Below are 8,066 nucleotides of genomic sequence, written 5' to 3' on the forward strand. Positions count from 1 at the left end.
TTTATGATGACAAGGTGATCATTATTTGATAATGAATGTATTCATCATAGGACAAGAACTAAATAAATGTCACTAAATATTTATCTTAAATATATATTATATTAAAATATATATTAAAATTGGTGAAAACCAAAGTCAAAGAGAAAAATCTTAGAAGAAGGCAGAGGGCAGCCTCTTTCCTAAGCAATTTTATGGAAAGTTTTGGTGTTGGCCAAAAGAAGACACCGGTTTATTATTCAACTTTGTTTTAATGGGTTTCAACATTCTATGACAGATTTTGGTTAAGATATTTCCATTAAAAGTGCTGATTTAAAAGTCTAACAACTTAAAACTACCACATCAAAAAATGGTCGACGAAATGTTCCTTTCTTTCTGAAGGTTTTACAATGCATTTATATCATTAACCAGCCTTTTACTATTAAACTTAAATGGCCAAATGAGATAAACAGCTCTGAGCTATTCTTCCACAGCCAATTAAGACAGCTTAGTGTTCTATTCATTTAGTCATCTGATTTTTCTGAGCAGATTTGTTGACCTAGCCCGCTCCAGAAGCCTTCTTGCCCACTGTCATTATTACATCCACAGCAACTGTCTGCCTCATATCATGAGCAGCAAAATGACCCAGAGGAGGATAGTCAGAGAGACTCTCAACACACATAATTTTATTACAAACAGCCTCAGTGATGGCAGCATCAATAGATTTCAAAAAGTTGGGCCATCTTCCAGTTTCTTACCAGAAAAGCAATCAATCTTCTTCTGCCTGGCAAACTTACAAGCAATATAAGCAGTGTGAAAATCTGGCTCAAGTATACAGCCAGCAATGATTTAGCCTGGATGGTTCAGGATAATCACCTGAGCAATGAAGCCAGCTGCTTCCATAGTAAGTTATTTTTGCTGTCACTAGCCATGTTGTCACAATAAATATCTTTGATAGACATGTTCATGACATTGAAGACTATGTTGTTCCCAGGCAGAGCTACACTCAAAGTTTCAAAATGTATTTCAGCAAACCTTACTTCAGTTGTAATGTTGACTTGGGCAAAGGTGGTCACCACTCTCAGTCTAGTCTCAACTCAGCTCACAGGGATTGTACTAATAACACCAATTTTGTAGGCAACCTGGAGGGACAGACAAAAGGGCTTGGCAGTTGCATGAGTTGCTTGCAGGATGCAATACAGAGCTTCAAGCAGTGTGGTTCCACTGGCATTGTCATCCTTATGGTAAATTACCATCTCTTGAACCAAGCTACTTTAGCACTTAGCTCCAGCACATTGCCACCATTCCAACCAGAAATTGGTGCAAATGCTATTGTGTTGAGGTTATAACCACTTTTCTTAATGTAGTTGCTGACTTCCTCATATCTCTTCTAGCTGCAGAGTAACTGGGTAGAATCTATTGTGTTATCATCAAAAATTAGTTGATTCAAACCTAGCATGTAAGCCAGTAGGGCATGATAATGTGTCCACACATTCTTATTGATACCATCTTCAAATTTAGAAATATCAGCAGCAACACTGTCAGCCTGAGATGTGACTGTGACCATGTTTTTGATAAAATCTCTGTGTACTAAGGCATCATGATAGTCATATAATACTTGCTGATCTCAAATTTCCACAAGGAGAGAGCAATGGTGATACAATATTCCCATTCAGCGTTAAGTTTTCCCAAGACCCAGGTATACTCAAAGAAGGTTTTTCCCATCTCAGCAGGTTCATTCTAAAATTTTCTGATGGTTGTTCTGTTGACTCCACCACATTTGTAGGTCAAATGGCCAGTGATAGCAATACTGATATGAGTCTTATCCCATTTTGGCTCATACTTAGTATTGTTTTTCATGACACGTGTGTTCTGGTGGCAAACTCATCACAAAAAGGAAGTAATTCATTTTTAGTTGAGTAATTATACAATATTTTGATAGCCTACTCAACTTTATGTATCAGAATAAGGACATGGCCCTTTTCCATGAAATAATACTGCCTGTTCTCTGAACATATGGATTTTGTAAACTGCTTTTAGGAAAGCACAGTACAGTAAGTCTTACTATATTCTGTTTCTTATATTTACATAAATTATAAAAATGGAAAGAACAAAATAAAAGAAGTTTTACAGTCTCTCTCTATATATATTTTTTACCATAATTGTGTTTTTGCCCACTTGCTACAAACAAACAAACAAAAAAAAGGAAATGGTGTCTGAAAGTCATCACTGTCAGTCATTTTAGGTAATAAAGACAGAGACAGTCTGCCCTCAAGTGCTGTATTAAGAGGGGGTTTCTAAACTAGAGTCAGAGGGGATGAGATTTCCAGTTCTTCTTCAAAGAGAGCTCATCAATAGAGCACTGGTGATTTCTCAATCAGTGTTGGTGAGAACTATTGATACTTATTTCCTAATATTACCATGACTAGAATATAAGGGACTTTTGTTTAAAAACAACTTTCTGAGTATTGTTGGTTCAAAAATTGTCACTCATTGCTTACAAAAGTAAGTTCTTGTTGTTAATGTGGGGCTCCACAAAAAATTTTCCCTGAAACACACACATTCTAGATGAGTAAGCAAGTGCTTATTTTAATGGCAGGGAAAGTGTCCCTTGAAGTTTATATTTATTAAATCCAATTTCTATAAATATTATATTTTTAGTAAACTAATGTAAGTAAGGCAGAGAAAAAATCAAATACCTAAAAATGTTTAAAACTGCTGTGGAGCATATTACATAATCAATGAAAAAGGATTATACAGTGTGTGGCTCTTTAAACTGTTGGTTAAGAAATCCTAGAAGTCCGTAGAGTTGCTGCAAGAAGCCAAGATGTGGACTAATCTACATATGATAATTTATAAGCTGAATAAAAATAAACAACCTACTTTCATTTTAATTTTGTTCCAATTGTAACTTATATGCTACGCATTTATTCTCAATTATTTTCTCAGTCAACAAATACAATACTTACGACTATTTTTATGAGGTGATCTGTGACATTTTTATATCTTTGGAAAGTTTAGACAATCATCAATATATTAAAAATGTTATCTTACCTCCCTGAGTCTAGGATTTTTTCTCTATGAATGAAAATTTTACCATCTACCATGTAGACATGTAGTGGTTGTTGAGGGCATTCAATAAATGTTAATTTCCTCAGTTGTCCTTCCATACATGTACCAGAAGCCTGGCTTTGCTCTGTAAGGTGAATTGTCAAGTTAAAATCAAATTTATCAATTCACAATTCTGATATACTAAACAAATCAGCAGAAAGAGGACTAATTAAAAAAATGTCAAACTGCTAGCAGAAATTACTGTTGAAAAGGAGCAAAAGAATGACAATTATAGTTCAGTAATATAATTGATAGTTATAATACTAAGCCAAAACAGGTCATTAAGACAAGTTAATTTATGTTTATTTATACTAAACAATACCAGCCAAAAATGTAAGAGCCTGAGTGAGACTCTAAGCTTCATGCACATTCTTTCCTTTAATTCTTACAACAAACTTTCATGTTGTAACTGAATACTAGTATTATTCCCATTTTACAGATGAGGAATGTTATGAAATTTGCCCAAGGTTACAGAACAAGTATGTGGTGAGGCTGGCTTTAACTACACTTCCTTTCATTAAGGAAATCTTGTCCAAATCTACTATGAGACATTGTCCCTGAGTTGACTCAGATGCATTCTGGACAATAGTACAATCTGGGATCTGAAGTGGGAGGAGGTAAGGAACTGACACCTCTCCTCACTTTCCCCAAGAAAACATGCCTGTCTTTCCTTCCTTGTTCATAGAATTTGGGCATTAAGACTTTCCTCTCCTCTCTTTCACGGTGAGCAGCTTCCTATAAATTTCTCCCAGCCCCATTGTTCTGTGAATGTTTCCATTTCTAGAGACATCAATTTAAGGGCATCTAGACAGCTCTTGCTTTTCTGATGCTGTCAAACAGCCTGAGTCTATCTTTCCTATGGAGGATTTATTTTAAGATAGCAGAGAGAAACTTCCTAGATGTGTAGAGAGAAATAAGACTCTAAAGCCACATTTCCCAGCATAATTCTCTAAATTAAAAATTGACCTATGATAGAGCCCTGTAATTAAGTGGCAATTACATTGCTAATTCCTCTGAGGAATGCCAGTGGCATAGCCCAGACTGTGAAAAACAAGTTAGCAGAGTTAAGACTGTTGTAGCCTAGACTCTTTCTCTTTTCTTCCTTGACTACCAGCTTAGCTGGTTGTCATGGTTGAATAGGTGGACTCAAGTCTGAAAGAGTACTTGGCCTGCATTGTTCTTAATGAACTGTCTTAAGAGCACATTCCTCTCTTGAGAACATTACTGCTACTTGGAGCCAAATTATGCTACTTTTGTGAGCATTGATTAAACACACTCACTCAGTAGTCATGTGTACATGTAACCGAGCAGGACCCTACAAGGCCTTCCAAGAATAGACCTCCACCCATGTCCTCCACCTGCCTTTTGTCTCTAGAAAAGCAGTAGTCAAAGAATAAATTTAATCAGAGAAGTGAGAACCTGCAGAAAGAGAAGAAAACAGTCAAGCAAGACAAAGTAATAATACATTAGTCATTAAACAAAGTCAAGGGCTTTTAGTTCTTCCTCAAGGACTGTAGATGATATTCTGAGCCATGTCCTCTGAGCTGTTTTGCAGATCCTGAAACCCCCTCCAGGTGGAAGAATTTAACTGCATGCTGCCCACAATCATGTAGACCCCAGACCGGTTGGAACCAGAAGGTTGGTGATGCTGACTTCCGATCACCTTACCACCAACCAATCAGAAGAATGTCCACAAGCTGATCATGCGCTGCTCCTTGAACACTATAAGATTCTTCACTTCCCCCTTCCAGCGTGGGTCACACAGTCTTGAGGGCATTAGCCCACTGTGGTCCCCTTTGCCTGGTAAGGCAATAAAAGCTTCTCTTCACTACTTCACCCAAAACTATCTCCGCATTTCTATTTAGCACCGGTGAACAGAGGCTGAGTTTCAGCAACATATACAACACTTTACTGAATAAACCTATGATTGAGGATAAACATGTATTTGCACAGGCAGAGAATTTCAGGAATAATTGGACTCTGAAACCATGTCTACTAATGCAGAGAAGTCTTTGGGAGAATGGACCGTCCAGAGGGTAATCTTTGTTGAATAATAGCTGCTTACCTCTGAATTTCACTCTGCACTGGTGTTGCTTGATGTTAAAAATCCTATCAATATTGTGCAAGTAGTCAATATTTTTGTTATTATTTGGGAAATGATATAGATATGCCAACTCTTTTGGAGCAGCTGTTACTGGGGTATAAATGGTTCATTTCCACTTTTTCTATTGTGATATACTTAAGAAAAATTCTTCCTCTTGCTATATTGGTCTCCCTCACCCCACCCCCCCTTTTTTTCTTTCAAAGTAGGAGGGAGAGAGAGAGATTGATTCACAGATTTCATCTGTGACAATGTCCTTTCTTTCATTTCTGTAAGTCAATGTAGGAGAACTGTGGTTCAGATGCCTCCTACCAAATGCACATCATACTTTAAAAGTATGGCCCATTTATTCAGAGCCCTGCTGGGGTTCTGTTATAAACTTCAATGTGCAAATGCCAGAATGCAGGAAAGAGGAGGCTCGAGAAAAGACTAGAGGATGTTAAATATAATGACAAGATACAAAGGCCTAGAAGTTAAGTAGAGCAGACAACTGCTGGCATCAGATGTGAAAGAAATGTGATGGATTCAGTGAGTCTGGTTATGTGTGAAGGAGAGAAATTGGGTTTTAAAGTCGTGGGCTAAACCTTTGACCTCCCCTATGTCAGCCACTTAAGAAGCATGGCAATAATCTGAGTGGCTGGCTGATCAGGCCCAGGGTGGACCATGTGACTGAAGATCTTACTCTCTATCCAAAGTTAAGGCACCCCTCGCCCCTCCTCTCCGGGAGGGAGTTCAGATTCATCATCTCAGCTGATGTGCTCATACATGTAGAGATCACAGACAATAAACAGGTCATTTTGTTTTCTTATTATTTCTCTTCAGATGCAACCACTGTACATCTTCATGGACAAAAAGAATATGGAATTCATATGTAACCTTCACAACTCTGTCAGTTTTTAATTCAACAAATGATCTGAGAAATGGAAAGAATTCTTTACTTTCTTCATTGGATTATTCAGTTACAGAGGATATAAAGAAATCCAGCTGTGCAGAAAAGAATATAATCTATTCATATGACTCTGAGTACTTGGAAAAGAAAAATGTGCCATTATAGCAAGAACATGTTTGCCATTTTTCTAGTCCTGTACATAGCATATGAGCGTAGGTTATTTATAATTGTTTTCTAGGTATCAGTACTTGTAGAGCCCATTGGATTTGTGGTCAGGCTTTAACAATCCTGCAGTCCTAGAAGGTTGCCTATTACTTCTTATAAATCAAGAGTATCAGTATGTTCATATTTCTTAGAGACAGGAATTTTCATTTTAGATTCAGATGCAAAGTGCATAGACAATAACGTGCTCTCTTGGAGAATGTAAAAAAGTATTTAAGTGGCATACATTATAGAGTAAAGAAAAAACATAATGCTGTGTTAATTTGCATCCCAGGAAGGTGAATAGATAATTAAGATTGCATCTCATCTCCTTTTAAAACACATAATTCATTTAGTGTTTCTAACGCTCAAAAAAGTACTCTAACAGTGACATTGGAGAATGAAATTCTCTCTTTAAACTTGAAATCAAGGACATGGAAACATATATCAGTTTTTTTTTAAAGTGTGACCTGAATAAAATCACTTAGGACTCTTGTTAAAAGTACAGACTCCTGAACCGTGCCTCGAAATAATCAATGGTAGAAACTCACTTGTAAAAGAAAAAAATGACAATACCTAACACCAGCTTCCTTAGATTGGTCTCATGTATTCCTGAAGGAGCTCCCATTGTCCAAATTTGGGAAAATTTGAGCATCAAAATAAATAACCATATTGATGGGTAATAAACTGTTGAATGAATATAAATGAATATATACATAAATAGGGATAAGAAAAAGTATTCTTTACAAAGGAATACCAAATAATAAATATAGAAAAAGGTGATATAACTTGAAAAACCACCACTTGTACCTATTATAGAAATAATTAATTCAATAAATACTGAATCTATTGTGGGTTAAATGCTAAATTGGGCTGAAGAATGAGATATTTGCATGGCCCAAAGTATCTCCATACAAAATATTTATTAATGCCAGAGACACCAGATCATCAGGCAGGATAGCTGGGCAGTGTACAGAGTAGACCTCAAGGCAATAGACCCAAACCCTGGATCAGATGCGAAGACAGGAACACTACACTCTTCCCAGGAGTCCAGATCTTTGTTTTGATTGAGAGGCAACCATAGAAACTCAGGAAGACATGGGACTTCAACAATTGTGTCAGGACCTCAGAGCTCAACATTGAAGACTGACTCAATTTCTCATCCCAGTAAACAGGGACCATGGGGGTTCCTGCTCATGCCCTTCCTCTTCTAGGACTGGCCCAGCAATCAGGAGGCCTGAGGCTGGGTCTAGATGCAAGGAGCTGTGGAAAGCAGGGACCAGGGTAGCTGAGCCTCAATCACAAAATAGCTTATAGTTATCTTATTACAATATTTATTTCCCAAGTGAGGGCAGCTGGGATCCCCAATTTTCCTCAAATATACAGCTCTTTTTCCACTTGGTCCTTCTGAAACCCTCCTGCTCTTAGGACACTCTGGGGACATAGCAATGAAACTGTAGAGCATTTTGGTTATTTAGGATTTTACATCACAATCATCAACTCTCTTTAGAATATGTCATTATTTTTTTATCCCCAAAAAGAATAATTTGCGCAGTTAGACACTGTTAAGAGCTCTGTATTCAAGGTTCTTATTTCTCCAAATATTCAACGTTTTTCCACTGAGATAAATGAACTAATCCTAAATGAGGTCAGCATTGGCCCCTATAGCTGCCATTTCCCCACGCTGTTTCCCACACCATCCACATGACTCTCCTCTTTCTAGCTTCCAATTCAAAATCAAAACAAAACGTCAAATCTACAATCTCCGGATGGGTGAACTCACCAGAG

At 37.3% G+C, this 8,066-nt stretch overlaps 1 pseudogene; it reads right to left on the bottom strand.

Moving 5' to 3' along the window:
* Nucleotides 1–496: 496 nt before the first annotated feature.
* LOC132500090 (elongation factor 1-alpha 1-like) lies at nucleotides 497–1,770 on the bottom strand (annotated as a pseudogene).
* Between the last annotated feature and the right edge of the window lie 6,296 nt (nucleotides 1,771–8,066).

This window comes from Mesoplodon densirostris, chromosome 12 (assembly GCF_025265405.1).
Source record: "Mesoplodon densirostris isolate mMesDen1 chromosome 12, mMesDen1 primary haplotype, whole genome shotgun sequence".
Classification (NCBI taxonomy): domain Eukaryota; kingdom Metazoa; phylum Chordata; class Mammalia; order Artiodactyla; family Ziphiidae; genus Mesoplodon; species Mesoplodon densirostris.